General features: G+C 37.5%; 1 protein-coding gene across 22 annotated transcripts in view; it reads left to right on the top strand.

The window, feature by feature from the left end:
• LOC138713930 (uncharacterized) overlaps positions 1 to 23,785 on the top strand; it is a 297,089-nt gene that overhangs the window by 249,903 nt on the left and 23,401 nt on the right. The window contains exons 9-10 of one of the 22 annotated variants that reach the window (XR_011336036.1): positions 108 to 187; positions 8,331 to 8,468. The exons of 17 other annotated variants lie outside the window; for them this stretch is intronic. The gene's annotated coding sequence lies outside the window, so the exon portion shown is untranslated. Of the gene's footprint in view, positions 1 to 107; positions 188 to 5,005; positions 5,891 to 8,330; positions 8,483 to 23,785 lie in introns of those variants that run through there. 4 more of the 22 variants (XR_011336035.1, XR_011336033.1, XR_011336038.1 and 1 more) reach the window with 4 other exon arrangements.

Genomic DNA, 23,785 nt, shown 5'->3' with positions numbered 1-23,785 from the left:
TTATTAAGCAATTTCAAATTAATAAGAGCTTAACAAATATGTTAGGAATCATCTTTCGCGTAAATTTCAAGTACAGTATATTTCCTTCCATTTTCTCATGTTGGCAGTGCTGCAGCAAGTCAGGAAGATGTGAACCTCTCCACTTCCCACAACCCCTCTCAACGAGAGCTTAAGAAAAAGTGTGCAGGTAGTACAATTTACCAATAAACACGTGTATACCACACATTGCCATGTATATCATCTTATGCAGGGTTCGCCTCCATTCAAAATATCAGCCAACTCCAAGCTAACCTTCCGCTATGCTTATGTTTCACAGATAAATCGCCCACTCGTTTTAACAGATTTGTTTGTTTTCAGATGAGCTAACGTAATAATTTGTTCAGGTCTCAGTTCTGTTATATCGTTAATCTTTTAAGCTGGAAAGTGTTATCATGCTGCAATACTAAAATTTTTGTAGCATTTCGTTACATTTAATTGTAGTACAGAAATGGGATATTGAATAAACAAGAGATTTAATAGTACTGGTACAATGAAATGCCAGTATAACGAATTCGAGGGGTACTGTAACTATTTTCGTTATAGTGAAATTTCGTTACACTGAAAAGTGATTAAATTTGCCTACAAATTCTGTCCCATATTATGGAATAACAGATACTGTACCTGGGTTAGGTTGTACTGTATATCCATATTATATTGCAACTTCAATAAGAATCGGTACCACAATGATAATTATGCATATTCAACAACTGAATAATTATTCTTTACATTATTTGGGAGGAAATTAAACACAGAATAAATATGGGAAATGCCTGTTATTATTCGGTTGAGAAGCTTTTATCATCCACTCTGCTGCCAAAAAATCTGAAAGTTAGATTTTATAAAACAGTTATATTACCGATTGTTCTTTATGGTTGTGAAACTTGGACTCTCACTTTGAGAGAGGAACATAGGTTAAGGGTGTTTGAGAATAAGGTGCTTAGGAAAATATTTGGGGCTAAGAGGGATGAAGTTACAGGAGAATGGAGAAAGTTACGCAACGCAGAACTGCACGCATTGTATTCTTCACCTGACATAATTAGGAACATTAAATCCAGATGTCTGAGATAGGCATTGCATGTAGCATGTATGGGCGAACCCAGAAATGCATATAGAGTGTTAGTTGGGAGGCCGGAGGGAAAAAGACCTTTAGGGAGGCCGAGACGTAGATGGGAAGGTAATATTAAAATGGATTTGAGGGAGGTGGGATATGATGATAGAGAATGGTTTAATCTTGCTCAGGACCAATGGCGGGCTTATGTGAGGGCGGCAATGAACCTCCGGGTTCCTTAAAAGCCAGTAAGTATTATTTTTCATTCATCATGGCCTTGTTAGGACCAAAAATTGTTGTTTGTTGTTGTTTTCTAATGCCAGGCATTTCACAATAAAGTCATTTGACCTCTTGAACTCCAATATTTTTTAAAGATATTGTCATGGCCAGCCAGTGAAGCACAGACTTTGAGGTGTTCCAAATCCATTTCTCGATTTGAATTGCGCAATGGGCAGTTAGGGGACTGATATATTCCAAGTCTATGCAGGTTCTTGGCCTGCTGCCAATCTAAATGCAGCTACAGACGATTTGTGTGGTAAATCTGGAATTAACTGTGGATTATGATGCAGAGAGTTCCATTTTTTCACTTGAGATTGTGTTATAAAATTTTGTTTGTTGAAGTCTAAGTGGGCTCCCAGGTAGCTCAGTTGGTAGAGCAGCTGGCTACGGACTGGAAGATCCGGGGTTCGATCCCAAGTGGTGACAGGATTTTTTCTCGTTGCCAAACTTTAAGAACGGCCCCGAGGTTCACTCAGCCTCTTATAAAATTGAGTACCGGGTCTTTCCCAGAGGTAAAAGGCAGTCAGAGCATAGTGCCGACCACACCACCTCATTCTGGTGCTGAAGTCATGGAAAGCATGGGGCTCTACCTCCATGCCCCCCAAGTGCCTTCATGGTATGTGATGGGGATACCTTTATCTTTTACCTTTTTTTTTAAATTTGAGTATGTAAATTTAATAAATCTTTTCACAGAGTAATACTTAGATTTAGTAACAGGTCTGTAAGCAGCAGTGCTGCCCTTCTTTGCTAAATCATCTGCATTCTCGTTTCCCAGGATTCCACAGTGGGATGGTATCCATTGGAATACAATTCTTTGACCACTCCAATAGGACCAAAAATTAAGTTCAACAGAGCAAAAAGCATGTTGAACAGGGTTATATAGGTTAGGTGTTACATTTACAGCCATCTTGTCGAATCGATATCTCGAAATATTACGATCTACGAGATTGGGTTCTGAATCGATCACTGAAATATTACCTTTGAGATTAATATAAACTTTGTTCCAACAACAGTCAGGAACGGCCCGTAACTATCACAAGCATGCACAATACAGAAAAAGTGTTCCAACACACTCCAAAAAAGTTCTGAACCAGAAACATGTACTGCAGTCGGGCATTCGAACAAACTTTTGACATGGGTCCAGAACAGTCAGAAGTAGTCAACGGATTGAGGCAAGTACTGATGAGAATGTGAGACGCGTATGCGCATAAGCTCGCCAACGTCTCCTGGATACTGAAGAAAGACATGATTGACTGTTCACATCAATGAGGTTAAGATGAGAAGTGACAGTGCAGACGAATAATAAAACTAGAGATTTAATTTAAATTTTCGCCGAAAAGAAAGAGAATGAAAATTATTTGGGTATTGAAATAGCTAATTACAATTTCAACATGAAACTTTCATTAAATGTGAGAGAATATCATCGAAATGATAGCCGTCCAGATCCTGGATTTAAAATATCGGCATCCTAATCAATTCAAATGAACAAAAAAGAAAATGTAAATAAATGTTAAAAAAATAATACATAATTAAATTTTAAAAAAGAATATTCTGCAACAAGATTTGGTAGCTATCAAAACGATAAACATTTATTGAAAATAAATAATATACATTGAATATTATAAAGATGAATAGAGATGGCGATTGATGATGTTCAAAGTATGTAAATGAATAATTAAAAAAAAAACTACTTTTAGATGAGATTCCTCCAGTACACGACATTGAATTAACAGAATTCTTGCCTTCCATATTTTTTGTTATCTTTTTATGGAAAATGATCAAAATTCTATTTTCTGCAATTTCAATTAGCTATGAAACAATAATAATTTAGCAGCCCGTTCTCAGGCAAAGATGTTCACTGTTATAGCATCTCTGGATTTAGTACACGATGATCCGAAAAGTGTTCCAACATCATCCAGTTTGTTGCAATGCCGTAGCAGATACCCGACCAGCGCATGCGCATAAGATGATCCATGGTTCGTACATGAACTGATCCATGAACTGCTTATTGGAACGAACCTGTAGTAATATGTGAAGGGTACACGAGAAAAACAAACAATGTCACAATGCTGTTAAGGGTGATGTCGTTATTTAATTCACTGTATTACTCCACCTTTAGTGTTATTTTTACCAAAAGTGGTAAAGGAGAATTAAAACCACGGATACATTCAGCATTTCCTTCATGTCACGTAGAAACATCAATAATATACTGAAATAGATCGCTATCTCACCTTTAACATGTTGACTGCCGCTTGAAGCGTATATACGTCTCACAGCATGTATATGGACGTATATACGCGTCAAGTGGCAGTCAACATGTTAATGGAAATGTGACATTGTTCGTTTTTCCTGTGTACCCTTCATGTGTTATTTTAACAGTTTGACTTCTTTCTTTGAGGTCCAATGGTGTCAGACTCAATACTTTCTCAATATTTACTCTGTCTTTGAGAAACGTTGAAAGTGTCGATGCATTTATGCCATATTTTCTTGCGACTTCGCTTTTCTTCTCTCCTCTGTCTACTTCAATGACTTTTCTCATCTCATCTAGCAAAAACTGCTTTCTTGTCTTTTTTTTTTCTGCCATACCTGCTTCTGTACTTCTTCCCTCAACGTTTAGGAACAAATTGTCTTCAAAATTTCGATTTTATTAAACCGTTTCATTTAAATATAAATTCAAACCACAACAATCGCATCTGTGAAAGTGCATTCAGAAAACTTGCAGAAACCAAGAGTGGCCCATGCCTAGCGATAACTCGTTTATTTTATTTTATTTCGAATTTATTTTAAGTAACTTTTAACTGCCTGTTAGGCCTAATTTCGTTAAAATAACTTTTTTTTTGTAGCGGGATATATTATTACATTAAACTGAATAGTTTGTTATGCGTTCATTAAACTGACCATTTTTAAGATGTAAATTAATAGCAAAATAGCTGGGACTAAAAAATCATTTTGTTATTCCGAAAAATTCGTAATAGTGGCATTTCACTGTAGTTACTTGTAACAGAAGTTGATGAAACTGGCCATAAGTCTTGAGTAAGTCCTCTATCTATGAATTTTACCCTGAAATGATGAGATAATATCACAGTCTAGTATATGCAGTCACGAAGCTCAATACGTAGTAAATATGCATCCATAGATAGTTGCTAACCACTAGGATCGCTATTATCGCCTCATTACAGACAATGCGAAATAGTACCGGCACAGTCTATTGTTCCTAGCACCCTCACAACGCAAGCTTCGTGACTGTATACTGTATACTAGACTGTAATAATATGCTGATAATGTAGTTGCAGTGCAATGGAAATGAAGAAAGCTTATAATATAACAGCCTTCCTATAGACTTTGTCACCAGTGTAACTGTCTCTGTAGTTTAGAATACTCGTATCAAATGGTATAGTATAGAAAAAGTTTTAAGTATATTGTTCTCATGAGCAGTATGACAAATTAGATGCAAGTGACTTTATCCTCCAGAGGAAGTCAATTTTCTGATACATTTGAATACCCCCTTCCCCCCTGGAATAAGGGTGTATGATGCATGGCTTCACAATGTACTTAGTCCCTTATTCCCGGGGTGGGGGGATTTCATTTATAGTGTTTGGTTTGTCTTTTAGTGTAATCTTAAGCTGTTCTTTTTTTCAGTCGAGGCATTCTTTGGAACAAGAGCTTAATTGCAAAATCTTGAATTTGAGATACAGAGCATCAGACATTTTAGATCTTGTTAACAACATTACACATTCAAATGAAGGGTCCAGGCAAAAACATGTTTAGTCCAAATCTAGTAATTTGTATATTTTAATTCTATCTTCGTAGTGTATCTAGCTATTTGCTGGCAACACGTGTTCCACTGTGTTTCCTCTTCTTACAAATGATGGGTAAAAAGCACGATGCTGGTTGTATATTTCAGCAGCCACATTCCAAAGATGAGGTGTATTCAATATATATTGGAGAGAATTGTCCAAGGTTACAGGGATTACAGATTTTAGATTAGTTCTATGGAAGTTTCTGACAGGGCAGTTTAAGAGGATATGTTCCAAATCTTCTTTGTTATTGTTGCACCAGCAACAACTACTAGAGTCAACAAGATTAAAGCGGTGAAGGTACTTCTGAGTGATAACATGGCCTGTCCTGGCTCTTGCTAAGAAAGTTTGTATGTGTCTGGGAATGTTGCGGAACATTTGTAAATCATTAGGTTTCTTTTGTATGTTTTGAAGAACTTTTGTCTTTATGAGAAGAAAGCCATAAGAAAGTATATTTTAATTGAATCTGACAGTTAAAGTTGAGATCTTCAAGAGCCCCTAATCATACAGGAGAGAAAATCACTTATTTCCACATTATAAGCGTATTAAGGAAAGGCTTACACGGGAAGAAACTGTCATTCTACAAGTCTGTAAACGCTGTCCTGAAAAATTTGGAAAATGTGGCTGAACTTGTTTTTCCCCTGGATCCTTCAAATGTTCGTAGAGTGTACTGTGTTTGTTGGAGAGAAATAATATTGTCAGGAGGGAGATGTGTTATTAAGAGTTCAATATAATATGCTGGAAATGGAGAAATTATGTAACATACATTAAGTTGTTATTCTAGGGAACGCCTCAGTTCTTGTATAGAGTAGGTTTGATCTGAATTGTCGCTATTTTACTCCATACACTTTGTTTCTTTTGTGTTAAGGTGGCTACACACATAATGATAAATAGTAACAATCTGCCGAGCGGTGATATCGAATGCTCCCTTACACAGCATAGATATCTGCATCGGTCATCAGTTCTTGACACACATTTGCTTGAGCAACATGTCGACAGATGACATACTTGCAGTTTTGGGTCTAATAAAATTCTATCTCTCTCATGTTACTGTCGGTGACTCAGGAGAAGACGAGAGCGGACTGAGGGGGAAGGGATGTGATCAGATAATGTATGACAACACGTCAATATTTGTACTGCAGTAAACAGAAACATTAGGTCTCCTTCTGTTCAACTTAGCTTTAATTTCCATACGCATTGTTACTTATGTTTCCTGCACGAGTAATAACCTGGCTACTGGGATGCTTATCTGAGCGATGTTTATAATAATCAACAGCGATAGTCAAGAAGGTCACATTCTTGTCCCCTCGTCTTCTCCTGAGTAATGGACAGTAGATGTAGAAGTTGTTGTTTTCTAATGCCAGGCGTTTGACAGTAAAGTCGTTTGACCTCTTGCACTCCAATATTTTTCAAAGATATTATCATGGTCAGCCACTGAAGCACAGATTCTGAGGAGTTCCGAATCCATTTCTTGGTTTGAGTTGCATAATGGGCAGTTAGGGGACTGACATATTCCAATTCTATGCAGGTGTTTGGCCAAACAATCATGGCAAGTTGTAGCCTATTTAAGTGAACACCATATTTTAACGTTTTGGTGGCTACTTCATTCACACACAACCCTCAGAATGTCTGGAGGACCACAACTGCTGTTGGTCGATGGGTCCATTGGAACTAGCTGGGAGATCTTGTTCATATAAGTAATGCAGTAGACGAAAGTACCACAAATGTAGAATACAGGCCTGTATGTCTTCAGTTTCTGCCCGCAATTTTTTAGATTGTTCATGTTTAATTCCTTGCAAGTACAGTAGAACTTGGTTATAGCGACCTCGTCTTGTGCTACACCTCGCCTATAATGTCAAATATTCTGTGGTCCCAACTAATTCCCTATAAGACATAAGCTTTTCTACCTTGCTTAATACGACAAACATATATGCGTCTACCTTGCATATAACGTCATTTTCAACCTCTGTTTGGAATAAGATTTTCTAAGAACCAAAATATTTTATTGAAATCTGGCAACCTGGCAATTTTTACTGTCCTCCTCTGTCATACACCTCTGGAATGCAGGTAGACTTCCCACCCCATTGTAACCCGCCCGAATTGATGCGATATTGACTGTACCTGCATGCAGTCAGTTTCGACAGGAAGTTTTCACTAAGTGCACGCATTTTAACGCAGTATGGCCACTAAAAGAAAAGTTATAACGTTGGAATAAAAAGTTAAAATGATTCCTCAAATTGAGAATGGAATTAATAAACCTGACGTGTGTCATTAGTTTGGCCTAGTTAATTCCACAGTCCAAACGATTAGGAAGAGCAAGGATAGAATTGTTGTTGCATTTGAACAAAATGGACGAAGCTAGGGGAGGGAGCAGTGAAATTGCAACCGAAATAACGAACATAGAACGTAATTTAGGAAGTGTGTATTGAGCAAGTATGAGACAACAGAGTAAAATGACTGATTACTTCACTCCAAAGTAGACTAAAGTAGTTTCGTGAATTCTGAACAAACTGTTTTAATACAGAATACTGTATCTATAATTGTACATGTATTTTATTATGTTTATGGTAGGCTTAAAAGTGAATACATCTAAAATAAACCTAATTAAATTTTGTTATTTTTCATTTTCCATCTCACTAGACTGATAATGTGAATCTCGGTTACTATAAAACCAAGTTCTACTGTAGTTGTAAGATTAATCAAGTTGCCATTAGGATCAATGGGTTCATATTTTTCAATCAGCTTTTAGGCAGCCTCTTTTTGGTTGCAGTCGTGATATTTAGAGACAAGGTTCATTTCTGTGGCTTTGAATGAATGCTTCCAAATTCTTGCGATAAGTGCTTTGGTTTCCATGAGACATTGCTAAAACTTGCAGCATGCACTGCTATTCTCAATGATCAACAAGCTTCAACTGGTCGGCTGTTGTCTCTGTCAACACGAATTTATCGATTAGAAAAATTAACTTCAACTGATAAACTGTTCAAACCAAAATATCCAGGCAATGATTTGTCATTTTGTGTGTAGCTATCTTTAGTGATTTAACAGTGTGTGAAATCATGAAATGAAGACTGCAACACAGTTTATGAAAATGTTTCATAATGTAGAGATATTAATGTATATAAATTGGATAGAAGATAGCTATTTTAATGTATTAAATTCTGTTACAGGAATATGGGATGGTGAAGAGAATAACTCCAAACAGCTGAATATTTTAGCATACTACTAGTGAGATTATAGTTGATGTATATCTTTGTAATCTGGAGATTTTGTAACTTAAATTGCTATTTAAAAATTATGTGTATTATGTTCTGTTTTTCTCCTGGAACTGCCACCTTTCCCAAAGAGATTCCTTTCACGCAAATCAAGCTTTCAGGTATAGCGCCCTGTAAAGTTGATTTGAATAATTTCGAGGGGAAAAATCGTTCTGAGGCCGGGCATCGAACCCAGGACCTTTGGTTAAATGTACCATCGCTCTCCCAACTGAGCTACCCGGGAACTCTACCAGACACCCGATCAAATTTTTCCCTCTATATCCACAGACCTCAAAGTGGGCTGACAACCGTCAAGCAACCAACATTGAGTGCACACTAACTCTGTGTAACTTAAATTGTGGCTTTCTGTAATGTACAGTGACGTGTATTATGCAAATAAAGCTTTCAGGTATAACTCCCTGTAAAGTTGATTTGAATAATTTCGAGGGAAAAATCGTTTCAGGGCCGGGAATCGAACCCGGGACCTTTGGTTAAACGTACCAATCCCCCAACTGAGCTACCCGGGAACTCTACCAGACACCAATCCAATTTTTCCCTCTATATCCATAGACCTCAAAGTGGGCTGACAACCGTCAAGCAACCAACATTGAGTGCACAATAACTCTGTGTGACTTAAATTGTGGTTTTCTGTTAATGTACAGTGACGTGTATTATGCATATCAAGCTTTCAGGTATAAGTCCCTGTAAAGTTGATTTTTCCCTCGAAATTATTCAGATTCCTTTCCGTTTAAAAAAATTTTCCTGCCAAAAAGTCCTGATGTTCAATGGATGCATTTATTATTTCTGAATCCATTAAACATTAGGACTTGGAATAAATTCATGAAGTATCTGGTAGTGTATAGTTTGTCTGCCAGAGTTCTCTATTGTAGCCTATATAAACAGCACTTAGAAGGTAAATGGATGCATTTGCTCTGCACATCTGACATTAATCACTATAAAAGGCTTATCTTTTTTGGCGGGAAAATTAAAAATTTCTTACAGGTAGGACAGCGAATAGGAATTATAAAGAATGGACACTGAGCGAATTTTCCTGTGTTTTGTTTCTCTGTGCGCCAGCATTTAGTTCCGCTTTCAAGTGCTAGAGGTTAGTGTAATCGAGCATACGCTAAGATAATAATTGAGTATAGAGTTGAGATACAGGATCCAAACATCGCCTACCTTATTGCATAATCCAGTAATGCTTTGCTTCAAATAAATTCAAGTTAACAGCTTTTCCTTATTTCTCAGTGGCAAACTAGTTGTAATAATAATTTTTTTTTATATTTCAGATATAATAAATTATATTATAAAATAATATAATACGTTATAAAATTAAGTATCGAATTCGTTTAATATCTGTATATAATATAATTTAGGTATAGGGTTTTACTTCTCATAAGAGTTTTGTTTTTCCATTTTCAGTGCTATCAAATCATTACATATTTTAGTTGTTGTTGGAGTCAATGTCTCAACTCTCATTATAAAGCAACTCTGGAGTCTAGATATTACAGTTAATGACGGATTTATTATTTTATGGATCCAGTTTATTTTATTTGAGTCCATAATGTACCTAGATGTATTAATTGTATGTGTTATATTTCCGCTGTGTCGACTGCTAGCTGGTGTGATGTCAGCGCCAACTCTAGGGAGAAAGCAGAATCTCACGCTCTAGCTGGCTTGAAGGTCATTGAAATCAGTCCGGCTACATCAATGATACCGACGCGAAGGGTCCATACTTAATTACCTACGTGCTGGGTAGGATGTAGGGTATATAATATTCTAGTTCACACATAAATGCAGTCAATACAACTATAACAATTTATTATTCGTAAAGTATAGACCATTATAAATGGTTAAACACAAATCAAATACTTCCAACATAACTCATTTAATTTCATTCTTATGTTAACGTCTACTGTTCATCTATTGCACTCACAAAGTTACATGACTTCTGGCTACAGTGAAGTTTTTTTCCAGTGGACTGATGCAGTTTTCGATACTTGAAGCATACAAAATCCTGCTATCATTTGTACCTTGAATGAACAATAACGGATATAAATGACACTCGAGAGGAAATTAAACGCAAAATAAATATGGGAAATGCCTGTTATTTGGTTGAGAAGCTTTCATCATTCAATTTGCTCTCGAAAAATCTGAAAGTTACACTTTATAAACCAGTTATATTACCAGTTGTTCTGTATGGTTGTGAAACTTGGACTCTCACTTTGAGAGAGGAACAGAGGTTAAGCGTGTTCGAGAATAAGAAAATATTTGGGGCTAAGAGGGATGAAGTTACAGGAGAATGGAGAAAGTTACACAGTGCAGAACTGCACGCGTTGTGTTCTTCACCTTACATAATTAGAAACAAATCCAGGCGTTTGGGAGAGGAGAGCATGTAACACCTGCAGAATTGGGACGGCCGAGTCGTAGATGGTTGAATAATATTAAAATGGATTTGAGGGAGGTGGGATATGATGATAGAGACTGGATTAATCTTGCTCAGGATAGGGACTGATGGCGGGCTTATGTGAGGGCAGCAATGAACCTCCGGGTTCCTTAAAAGCCATAAGTAAATACCTAAGTAAATATGGAATTCCATTACAACTATTATGTTCAAAGATAGACTTTCAAATATATTGCCAACTTGATATGTATAGACCTTATTCTTTATATACCGATCAGAAGGTGATCTTCAAGTCATGACTTAGAATTACTATTTTGCATATAATCCACGTAGTTAGAAAGATGACCATAAGTAGGTCCGTAAAAGTCCTTTAAATGTAAATTATAAAAATATCTTATGATGAGTTGCCAAACCTAACGCGTTGCAAATATTTAATGGAATGTGTTCCACTGTATTTATTTATTTATTTTTTGTTTTTATTTTTATTATCTAAATCGTGTTTATTTATCACTTATCGCCAATATGTATCCCACTGTGTTGTTTTTTTATTATTAATCTATTTTTTGTGTGTGTACATTTCATTCAATTGTCGGTTTCCGGTTTAATTATGTAAATCCTACTTAATTGTAATCTAATACTAATATGTATACTAATGTGTTTATTTTTATTTTTACTGTGTACATTTTTTTAATTGAATTATCGGCTTCTGTTTTTATGTGATTGATATTTGATTCTAACAACATTAATATGTATTCCACTATGTTTATTTTTGTTGTATGAGATAAATTTTATGTAACTACCTCTTTTGATCTCATTATGTACCTAAATTGTATCAGTATGTAATTACTTAATTCCGATCCAGTTTTATGTTCAACTGTGTAAGCAAGTTTTAATCCTGGTTGAGTGTAAGAGAAGGCCTTACGGCCTTAACTCTGCCAGGTTAAATAAAGCCATTATTATTATTATTATTATTATTATTATTATTATACTGTACAGCGGCTTAACGTAGCCTACAATATAGAGAATGAAGTTTTACAAAACACCTACAAAGAATGAAAATAGACATAGTAGCAATCAATATTTATTATACTGACATCCAAATGGATCTGACAAGACAACTGATGGTCAGAATATAAAACAATCATTTAGCTAATTTTTACATATTTGAGAAAGAAGTACAATGAACGTAGATTGTGGCTATTGTTTGATGATTCAGCATCTCTCTCTGACCTCCGGATGTTGTTAGTGGCTGACGTATGATGACTCAGCACCTCGCTGCAGTTGTAGAAGTAGATTATGGCCGAATTCTGATGATTCAACACCTCGTTGCAGTTGTAGAAGTAGATTATGGCCGAATTCTGATGACTCAGCACCTCGCTGCAATTGTAGAAGTAGATTATGGCCGAATTCTGATGACTCAGCACCTCGTTGCAGTTGTAGAAGTAGATTATGGCCGAATTCTGATGACTCAGCACCTCGTTGCAGTTGTAGAAGTAGATTATGGCCGAATTCTGATGACTCAGCACCTCGCTGCAGTTGTAGAAGTAGATTATGACCGAATTCTGATGACTCAGCACCTCGCTGCAGTTGAATAGATAGATAGACGGATTTATTGAATAATATTATGCATACAGATGTTATATTATCATTATGTTCTCTAAAATCCAATGCACAGGTCTTCTGACCGTACATGCTTTGTACCTAAAACAAGTCCTACTTTGTAGGTTTCATTCCCCTCACCTATGATTATATCCAACCACTCTCTAAACGAACACCCATATTAGAATGAAAATGGCACAACAAAACACATTATATAATATATCCTAAGCTAAATCAGACATAAAAGTGTATAATTGGGTAGATACCTTTATCCCTTTGTCAGTTTGTATCACGAACTTCGACAGCTGAAGTTCTAAACCTCGCTGCAGTTGTAAGTATAAGTTGATTATGGCTGAAGTCTGATGATTCAGCACCTCACTGCCATTTTATAAGTTGATTATGGCTGAAGTCTGATGATTCAGCACCTCGCTGCCATTTTATAAGTTGATTACGGCTGAAGTCTGATGATTCAGCACCTCACTGCCATTTTATGAATTGATTATGGCTGAAGTTTAATGACACAGCACCTCGCTGCAGTTGTAGAAGTAAATTATGGCTGAAGTCTGATGATTCAGCACCTCGCTGCCATTTTATAAGTTGATTATGGCTGAAGTTTAATGACTCAGCACCTCGCTGCAGTTGTAGAAGTAGATTATGGCTGAAGTGTGATGATTCAGCACCTCGCTGCCATTTTATAAGTTGATTATGGCTGAAGTTTGATGATTCAGCACCTCACTTCAATTGTATAAGTAGATTATGGCTGAAGTCTGATGATTCAGCACCTCGCTGCAGTTGTATAAGTAGATTATGGCTGAAGTCTGATGATTCAGCACTCGCTGCAATTGTTTAAGTAGATTATGGCTGAAGTCTGATGATTCAGCACCTCGCTGCAATTGTATAAGTAGATTATGGCTGAAGTCTGATTATTCAGCACCTCGCTGCAGTTGTATAAGTAGATTATGGCTGAAGTCTGATGATTCAGCACCTCGCTGCAGTCGTAGGTTACTGATGACTGCTGAAGTCCGGTTACGTAATGTTCTTTATAACAATTTTATTTCTTCTTAAGTTGATACAATGTAGAGATATTTCAGCTTCTACTTCATTTTATTTGCTTCAGTAATTTCCAATTTTAGAAATTCTTTCGTCTTCATTGTTTATTAAGTGCTTCTTGTTGCATTTCTTCTTGGTAGAATGTATTTTTGTGTTCCTGGTTAGTAGAGTAAAATTTCCTTGGAATAAGATGTTTTGTTTCACAGTTGCATTAATTCTTTGTAAACAGTAATGTTTTCCTTGTTGACAAAAGATAATATAATTTCTTCTTAGTTCTAGTTTTTTGTTCATTGAAGAATACGTTATTAAAGATAATGTTTTGCTTTATCTGGAGCTCTTCTGTATTGGTAATTTATTAATGTTTCCTGGATGTTATTACTTGTGGGATCTTGATTTTTTTTATTAATTATTTAGAAGGAGTTCTGCTTCTCATATGAGAAGAAATGACATGTTGAGTTAATGTTGCGTGCTGAAGTAAAAGAAAGATTCGTTTGAAGAATATTTTGGGTTTCATTTATGAGGAAAGATGTAATTAAGATTGATAGTTGATTACTGTATCATTGATTTCAGATATTGTAATGAGTTTTTTTTTTCGAGTTTTTGAAATTTTTATTGAAGATGAAATGATGCATTGGATCTTTTTCCCCTTGGAGGAAGGTTGATTGTTTTTTCACGTGATAAGTAATGACAACTTTCACGAATGTGATTTTTTTTTCAAATGATGGTGATGTGATTTTTGGAATTGGAAATGTTTTTTTTTTTTCACGTGATTTTCTTTTTGGAGATGGTATTTTTTTTCACATGGTGTTATGATTGTTTAAAATGGCTGTGATTTTTTTTTTCAAGTGGTGGCGAGTGATAATTTAGTTCAGTTATTCTGAACAATTCCGATTTTTCTAAAACAGTGGCATTATGAATTGATTTCGTTTGTATAGCTAATGTTTAGTAAAAGGTTACATATTTTTGTTTTTTAATTTTATGCCACATAACAATCCATTAATGCCCATGTATTTTTTTTTTTTTTTTTTTTTTTGTAAATACATGGGAATTACTCATAGTTTTGAGGTATATTTTGCATTTTGATTTCTCTTTTATTTCTTGCTTTTGGCGACTCTGTTCTACAGAAAGTATAGAGGTAGGGGCTCCATGCTCTCTGTACCGTGCAGAGCAAGATTGACCAATACTTGTATCATCTCGCTCTGCTTATTCAGTTCCTGGATAGAATCATTGAAATGAGATTGAACGCCACATGGCCGTTTCGTAGTTTTTGGCACAGTTCGTTTCCCTCCTCATCTGGGAGGGAACTGAACTCAGTCACATTGCAGTCAGTTGCCCTACCAACTGATATTAATCAACTCCAATTTGTACTTACTCGCTTCATTGTGTACAATTTCATTTTTATCTGCTAAACAACCTTTATATAATGAATATGATTGTTTGCGATAAAATTCAGGATAAGTAGGCTACAAGATAGGTGATTACCACATTCTTGCAATCACTCTTATTTTGGAATTTTGATACTGATTCATTATTAACATGAACGCAAGGAAATCTAATTTGTAATGTAGTTGCTCAGTGGCTTGTATTATTTGTTTTAGATTTCCTTAGCCTACTTCTGGTGACCATTTAGGGCCAAAAGTACTTTTTTACAGAAAGCACAGGTGAAGTAGGGCTCCATGCTTTGTGTACTGTGCAAAGGAAGATTGAACTTTGATCGTCTTGTGCTGGTTATTCAGCTCTTGGGTAACTCGGCAACCCCCGAAACAAGCCTCGATGGATAGCAGGCATACTGCATTTTGTGGCACAGATAGTTCCTCTCCTCATCTCGGTGGAACTGAACTCAGCCACCTTCCAGTCAGTTGCCCTACCAACTACTGTTACTCAGGTCCGATTTGGACTCTGTAGTGTGCAGTTTGCACTGTGTAATATTTTATGTATTAGATATTCTTTATTTAGCATAATTAATATGATCTCTTGAATGTAAACTTAGGATAGGTGATTGTCACATTTCTGCAATCACTGTTATTTTGGAATTTTGATAGGTCTGCCAGTTTATTTTTACACAAATGCATGGAAATATAAATTTTCGATATATATGTACATTCGGTTTTATTATTTTTATAAGCCCAGAGTTGTTGATATGCATATCGTTTTCATAATCTTTATTTCTCATACATTTGGCGATTCTAGTAATAAAAGCAGTGTTCACAGAAAGCATAGAGGTAGGGCTCCATGATTTCTGTGTTATGTCGGTCGAGATTGAGGCATACTTTATCACCTTGTTCTGCATATGCCTATATAGAGTCCCCGGGGAGACCCATCCGAAACGAGGCTGGACGGTTAGCAGTCCTTATGCAATTTGTGACAGTTGATATCTCTCCTTATCCCGGAAGGAATTCAACTCTATCACTTTTTAGTCAATTGTCCTGCTGGCCCTTATTATTCAGGTCCCATGTGGACTTTCTAGCTCTCTTGTGCACACTATGCACTGTATAATATTCTCTATGCTACATACATTTAATACTCATAGTTGTTTACGATGACAGTATAAATAAATGTATCTTTCATTTCTGCTATCAGGATTATTTTGTAAATTATGCAGTGCTATGTTGTTCTGTAAATTTATGTATGGCTTTACAACTGATTTGAATTTGTTACATTACGATTTAATTTCGTAATTTTCACACTGTTGTGAGGTCAAGATTTTTAGTTTACATCCCTTTAGACAATTGAGACAGATACCCTCTTTTATTCTGTGTTGCTGCCGGAGTTCTCTGCTTCCATTCGAAACTGTGAAGTGTGTTAAGTCAGTTGGACTTCCCATTCGGGTTACGAAACCCATACCCCTATTGGGAGTCAATAAAATGTTCTGTTACTTTCTGGGCCTTACAAATGAATTTAGGAAAGCACATTCACTGAACTCCGGCAACGTAAAATAAATTAAAATTTGCACTGTTCACAAAACTAATGCGATATTCTCCCCAAACCCACACAACCCAAACCCTTACTACCCCATACCACCCCATCCCACCCCAACCCACCCCATCCCACCCCTTCCCTCCCTGTACCCACCCCCCTTAATGCCCATGAGGAGTTTTACCTCCATCCTCCACGGCGATGCTGCAGGTGGGAAGTGCGCTCGATGTGCCTCCCACCGCGCCGGGGTACCATGAAAAGAAAGAAACTTTATGTTCAGACAAATTGTTCGCAGTCAACTAGCTAAGTGTAAGCTACTTCATAAAACTAAGTCCCATAACACGAGTCGCCAAATAACGCCAACTATGACCGTGCGGTGTTATCTTGAGGGAGCCTTTGACATGTGCGGGCTGTATGGTGTGTTTGAGCACATAGCACTTGTGGGCGTAGGGTTTTTCAATGACTTGTCTTACGACGTTTTACCAACTGCTATGATTAAGTGAAGCTACTTGTGCCCCATATTGACGTAGACGATAGCAGTCATTCTAGACTTGCTGTATAATGGTCGCAACTTGTGCAACCAACCACTGTACATACATTGTACATAACATGTTCGACGTTAAGTGGAGTTACTTGTGGCTCCCAGAGTTGACTAGGTGAGACCAATTTCTGCTCGTCCACACATACACACCCGCACATTGTCACTGTTTTGGTACTTTGGAATCATGCCACAGTGTTAATCGTAGGATTAAATATCTTTTAGCTGGCGTCAGAGTGAGTATTTTTCATTTATTTTGTCGGTTAAGCGCGACAGATCTGCTGTCTGTCGGAGAAACATCGCAACTGGTTGATTGTACTCCCCTCCGTTGAGAGGAAAGTGCATTAAGAGGCAATCCTCTGAATAGTGGAAAAGCCTATAAAAATAACTTTACAAGGCTCTTAAAGCAGCAAGGTCTCCACTCAAGTATTTTATTTATAATGGTCATTGACTAGACTTGCAGCTAGAGCTGCGGTTCTTAATATCGCCCTCTATATTGAGCATATGCCTGATCGTATGAAGTGAGGTTGAAAAGCTAACATTTCAGCTTTGTTTGCTTGCTTGTGTTTTCAGAGTAGTGGTTAAATAAGATGATATTGTTAACCTACATTAACTTTAGCGTCTTGGTGAACATTTTGAATGCATATATCTATTTCCACTCACTTTTCTGAGGAATATGAAGCATTACTGAAGGTACAAGTCTCAGTTCGTGATCAAGTCTTTTAGACAGTGAGATATCACAGGTCAAGGCATGGCGGATGGAAGGAATATGGAACTGTCTAATTCAAATCAATTATTGTATAAATATTTCCTTTTCCGAGCAACTTTTACTACATGTATTCTCCCAGCACGTAGGCCTTATGGGGACAGATACTGTTGTAAACGAAACAGTGAAAAGATTATTCCTGTCTTCGTTAATTTGGATGTCATGTCATGTCACAAGAATACAATTGAAATAAATTAAATTTAATACGTGAAGTATACAGAGATGATTAGGATTAAATAAAATTACACAGGCGACGGTTATGAGTATGTACAGGCCAGAAAGTTCAAAGTGTAATGGGTAATACGGTAATAAGAGCCATTGCACTCCAAAGGGAAATTATTCATATTGATAATTATTATAGGCTATTTAAATTATGTGTACATGAGAACAAAGTCTATATAATTTCAGTATTCCATAACTCAGACTTCTAGAATACCTCGAAAATTGTATTTTAATTTAAAAAAATGTCGGGAACATAGCCGTGGGTTTTATGTGAATACTTCTGTCTTAAGTGGACAGATCTAGACGAGATCTTTCGTTTGGGACAAAGATCAGCGTGCTACCGCATCGAAATCGCGAGATATGGTGCCCTGAAATTATCGCCTATGCTTAAAATGGTCGTCAATCCAATAGACGTCATCGGAAGCATATTTTAACTGCCAGTACGGATACGCCTGTGTCAAATTCACTATCTGAAGAGTGAAATTATTATTAAATCAATGCCTCTTTATTCATTTGAATTCGCTTTATTGTGTGGAATGAAAGAGTGCACATCATCATCATGATCCTGAACTCCGTCGGTTTCAGCCAAGTGTAAGCTGAAGTCGTTGTCTCTGTGAACTTCGTATCGTCCTGTAGATGGGGTTGATACTGAACACTCTAATTTTAAGAGCCTGTTCCTACACAGCTTAATTACATTGAATTTTATCATATTTTCCGGTACCAATTTGTGGCACCTAACTAAAGCTGAGCCATGTAGGACTACAGGACGATATCAAGTTAACTATATCGCGATGTTTGTCGAAGCTAAATAGTATGAAGGGTGGGGGGTGGTTGCGTACAGGCATGCGACTCAGGCAACAGAACACATTTACGTTGTGTAGTGGACAGACTTCCAGAGTTATCTACATTACCTATCTTACGTAATGTATAATATTTATAATGGCTGAATCATCAAATATATCAATAGTAAACAAGGTGATGGAGAAATTAGGCACATTAAATTTCGCAGTAAGTGGGGTAACTATCACAATATGAAATTTATGTAGCACAGAAATTAAAGGTACGAAACGTAAATTCGTAACACAACATTGTAATACGAAACAACATAAAGCACAGATGACAGTTTAACTGAGGAAGGAGGATAAGAATCGCGTGTAAGTTACAATTCAATGTCTACCACACAAAAAGAGATTTTGCACGTTTTATGTAAAATGATGGTATGTGTCAATATACCAATAGCCTAAATAACGTTGAAAATACACACTTTAAAACTTTATGCGAAAATACGTGAAAAGGGAACTCCCTAGTCAATCAACTTTACGGAAATAATCTACTATATACCGAAGTGCTATGATGATGTTATATCTCGCATTCGACTAAGTGTAGGAGATAGTAAAATATAGGTTTCCATCTATGGAAGCACAGACGCCGATGCAAGATTTGTTGCAATGTCGTTACGGGCATTCTTTCACCAGACAAACCCAATAAAACTTTATTAACCTCTGAAATTCGTGAGAAAGCGGATCATTTAAATACAATCAAAGTTTTTCAAATGCCTATGACCCTCTTATGGCCAGACGAAATAAAAAATGATAATGTAGTTATTTTCATAACGAATGCTACATGTTAAAAGCAGATAAGGAACTTCAGCTACTTTAGCCGAAAGTTATCCTAGCCCATGGACTACATCGAATAGCCAAAGAAGTTTCCTCCTGCTACAGTGATGTGAACAGTTTCATATCGAATGTCAAATATTTTTAAGGCACCAAGTCGGATTACTAAATTCAGTGAAATAGCTCCAGGAGCCCCCTCTAGCGCCGTAACCCGTTGTAATGAGATGGACATAGCTGGATACTGCAGTCTATATTGCTACACATTATAAAAGGATTGTAGACGTAATCAAAACGTAGGTAGTGTTTACTGCAACAGACTCCACAATCCAATATTGACGACGTGACCTGAGCTCCAGTTTATTCGTCATGTGAGTGTACACCTTATTCTCTATTGTTTAGCGTACAGAGTCTGTACACTGACCTTCCCTGCTCTCTGTACTTGCTATGCTACAGTTTGGGTGCACGTAACTTAACGACAAACGTCCTAGATGTCTCAGCTTTACACCTAACATAGAGGCTATGTGTTCGAGGACGAATGGCAGCTAAAGCCGGAAGTTCGCTATGTTGCCATGGATTTTCTCTAACCTTCCAGCTGCACTATTCACCTGCATTTTATTCATCCCCTATCAGAAATGATTGAGTACTAGGGACATTTCCTTGACGATAAGAACGGCGGGCACGTAGGGCTGATATCCCTACTGGCATTAATGCCGATTGTATAGCTGGAGCCTTAACGTCCCGCGACCCTCTGGGCCGATTTGGCCTGTAATGGAATTGCGTTTACTGACTACTTTGTTTAGTTGTAACTCTTCACTGAGGAATTCATTTTGCCATTCAACATGCGTAACTACTCGCATATTTGGAAGTACCTTCTTCCAACGTAACTTCGGTTTGTTTATTTAATGCATAATTTGAGCAGTGAATTAAATTGTTCTATAGCAAATTAATTTTAGAAAAGACTGTACTGTTCATGTGATACGTTGAATACAATGAAGGACCTTGCCATGTGACATGCGTAATTAGTACGTGTTTGCATATTTGCTGGTTACGACTCGTGAATCACTTACAGCTGGATTCTGAAGTAGGCCCTACCGTAGTCATGATTTGTTTTCTTCGGCCATTAATAGCGGCCCTACTGTGAGACATGTTCGCCTGTTTTTTGTTCCTGTTGAATTCGAAAGGTCTGTGATTTGGTGCTTCCACTGTAGTAAGTTGCTCAGTTCTTGCAGTATGAAGGCGATATTAGAACCTGTGGCGTTATTTGGCTTTTCTCCTTTACAATCTTTGACTCTGTAAGTCGATGCATAGTCTAAGACTTGTTTTGTTAATACTGATTACGCTGTATGTGAGTAATTCGCTATTAGTGATAGCATGTTTATATTAGTGTTGTTTTAATCGCTTCATAATTTAATGGTATTTTTGAAGTGCTATCTGCAATTTCCACGATGAGTCTGTGACCTCAAATTATATGCAGCACTGTCAGAAATTTGACACAAGTACTTTCGTTGTGATTATTCTTTCGTCGATTTACTGAGGAAGTATTTATTTTATATTCCTACTCGTGTTATGAGACTGCACCACTTTTATAAATCTTAATACGTAAATGCAGATGGTAAATTTCCATAGGCCTATACGCAGAAACTTTAAAAATCTAATTGGTTTGTTATGGCTCTTTATCAACTCCGATGTTTATTTAGCATCTGAATGAGATGAAGGTGGTGAGATAATGCCAGAAAGTGAACCAAAAATTACTAGAAATTTCGTATAAAATGGCGAAAGACAGTTCCTAAAATTTGGTTAGCACAGAAATTTAATTTTTGCTGTATAAATATTAAGAATGAAATAAGACACTGATTGTATACTATAAATATCAAAAACTATAACTACAATAACCTATACCTATCCTACACACTAGAACACTAAGAATAATGATAATAGTAATGAAGCAGATTCTCGACTTACCTTAATTGTCTTGGCGACGAGCCCTACGAGGACCGCGGCCGTGCAAGTTTTGCCCTAATCCCCTCCGTCCCTGTGTCTACGCTCCGTCCCGTAATTTCTAAGGACCTTTTCATAGAATTCCAATTGCTCCTTGGTAGGATTAGATGCCAAATATCTTCTGTACAAAGCCTCGTGTTGCTCCTCTGTCATGCCTTGGTGGAAGTCGCGTCTGCCCGTACTGGACGCGCCAGCAGGCTGCGAGGCAGAGCCCCCCGGAGTCTGCTGGCTGGCGACTCTGCCCGTACTGGGCTTTCTAGCAGGCTGCGGGGCGCTCTCCCTCTGGGAGGAGCGCCTCGCTTCCTGCTGCCTTTGACGACTTGACCAGGGAGGAATTGTGTCTGTACGTTGTGGGGTGGACGGTCTGTCTGCCATTCCCGCCCGCATAGAGGGTGACGGCTTGTGTTCCTCCCGAGGTATCTCACGAACCTCGGGAACAAGCACAAGCCTCACCCTCTTGCGCGGACGGTCGGCCCCCTGTTCTTCTGGTGTACCCTTTTTGAGAATAGAGCGGGGCGGCGGGGGTGGCGGTGGTTCGGATGAAGATGGAGGTGGGGATGAGGGGGGTGACTGTAGTGTCACTGGTGGTGGGCGTGTTGGTGTGCAGGGGGGTGCGTAAAAGTATGGAAAATGTGTGCAATAACGGGAGTGTGCGTGTGGTGACTGAGAAGGCGGAGACGGCGGAGGAACACGATCAGGGGACGTGGAGGCATCACTTCTCTCCGGTAGACGGTTCCATAGGTAGTAGCCCCCCAACCCCACAGTCCCAACGATACCCACGGTTCTTACCAAATCTGGCATCCCCCACGAAATCCGCGATGGTGCTTGCACAACCGCAGGTCCTCCCCAGAACGCATTCTTGAGCGATTGGAGTTTCTGAGAGTGAAACTTCAGGGATTGGAAAATTTTCGACATTCCGAAACTTCGAAATCACAATCCCAAGTGTTTCCAGGGAAACGATCCCCACGTCCTGTGTGTTGAGCATTGTTGATGACGTCGCCACGACAATAACCAAGCTGCGAGTGCGTTCAAATACCGATACAATAAAAGATGCGAACGTGTGCACATCTTCTATCCTTGCGATATTATTTCCTTCTTTTATGCGACTAGTTAAAAAATATGATGTATATTTTATAGCTAGACGAGTATTGAATACTATCATACAAATACATAGGAATTAAAATCCTTATTAGAAATCAATCTGCCTTGGCATACATAGACAGTGAGCCAGAGATATATTTTTACTCGTTTTGATTTTATGCGGTGATAAATTATTTAGAGGCATCTTCTTGTTTCAATAGTTAATGTTAATTTGTGGCAAGGTAAGCAGTTCTTATGCACGAAACAGGAAAACGTTGGTATATTCAGTTTCGTTATTAATGAAAGACGGACTTTTATTACCTAAAAATGACTGAAAATAACGAATACATGTACATAAACTGTTCCAAACGCTTAAACAAAAGTAACTTTAAAAGCTAATAAATGTTGGACGATCTGAAACTTCAGAGTGTCAGTGCTTACAGAGGGACAAAATATAACTTCTGCAAATCTGGCTTTCAGGTGGAAGTTCCCTGTGAAGCAGGCTTGAGTACTTTTCAGGGAAAAATTGTTCCGGAACCGTGTATCGATCCCGCGACCCTTCGCTTAGAGCACGAACGCTCTACGGACTGAGCTACCCCAGGAACTATACACGATACCGTCACAATTCTTCAAAATGTAATTTCATTGATGGTTCCAATAATAATTTCTTTTTGAATATAAACTGTAGCTACTGGATAAATGCATCTACAACATATTGTGTAATACATTAATGTTTTTATTACGTTATATTTTTATGAAAGGCCATTTTCAGTAATATTGATGAGATAAAAAATGAATATGTAAAAATTTTAAAATTATTCGTTCTTAAATGCATTCAGTGAACCTTTGTGCAGTAGGACTACTTCTATGTATATTTCGTCCATTGGAAATTTAAACATAACAGAAGTTGGGAATATTTTCATACCTTCCACTCAATTGTTTTAGTTATTTGATGCGGACAGTATGGCGGAAGTAGCAATTGTCTATCAGCGATCCTGTTAATTAAACTCTCAAAACATAGTCCAGTACTTTACATACAGCTGCTTCAAGCAGAAATAAAATCATAGCAGAAGTAGATTACACAAATTGTTAGCTGATATTTGAGACGGTCAGGATGCCAGAACTAACCTTTCTCTGAAGTTTGTATGCAGCCCGTAAAACTCTCAAAGTATAGCCCAATGCTTT

The sequence above is a fragment of the Periplaneta americana genome, chromosome 2 (genome assembly GCF_040183065.1).
Source record: "Periplaneta americana isolate PAMFEO1 chromosome 2, P.americana_PAMFEO1_priV1, whole genome shotgun sequence".
NCBI lineage: Eukaryota > Metazoa > Arthropoda > Insecta > Blattodea > Blattidae > Periplaneta > Periplaneta americana.
The sequence above is the reverse complement of the archived record's forward strand: the minus strand, read 5'-3'. Positions and strand labels throughout refer to the sequence as shown.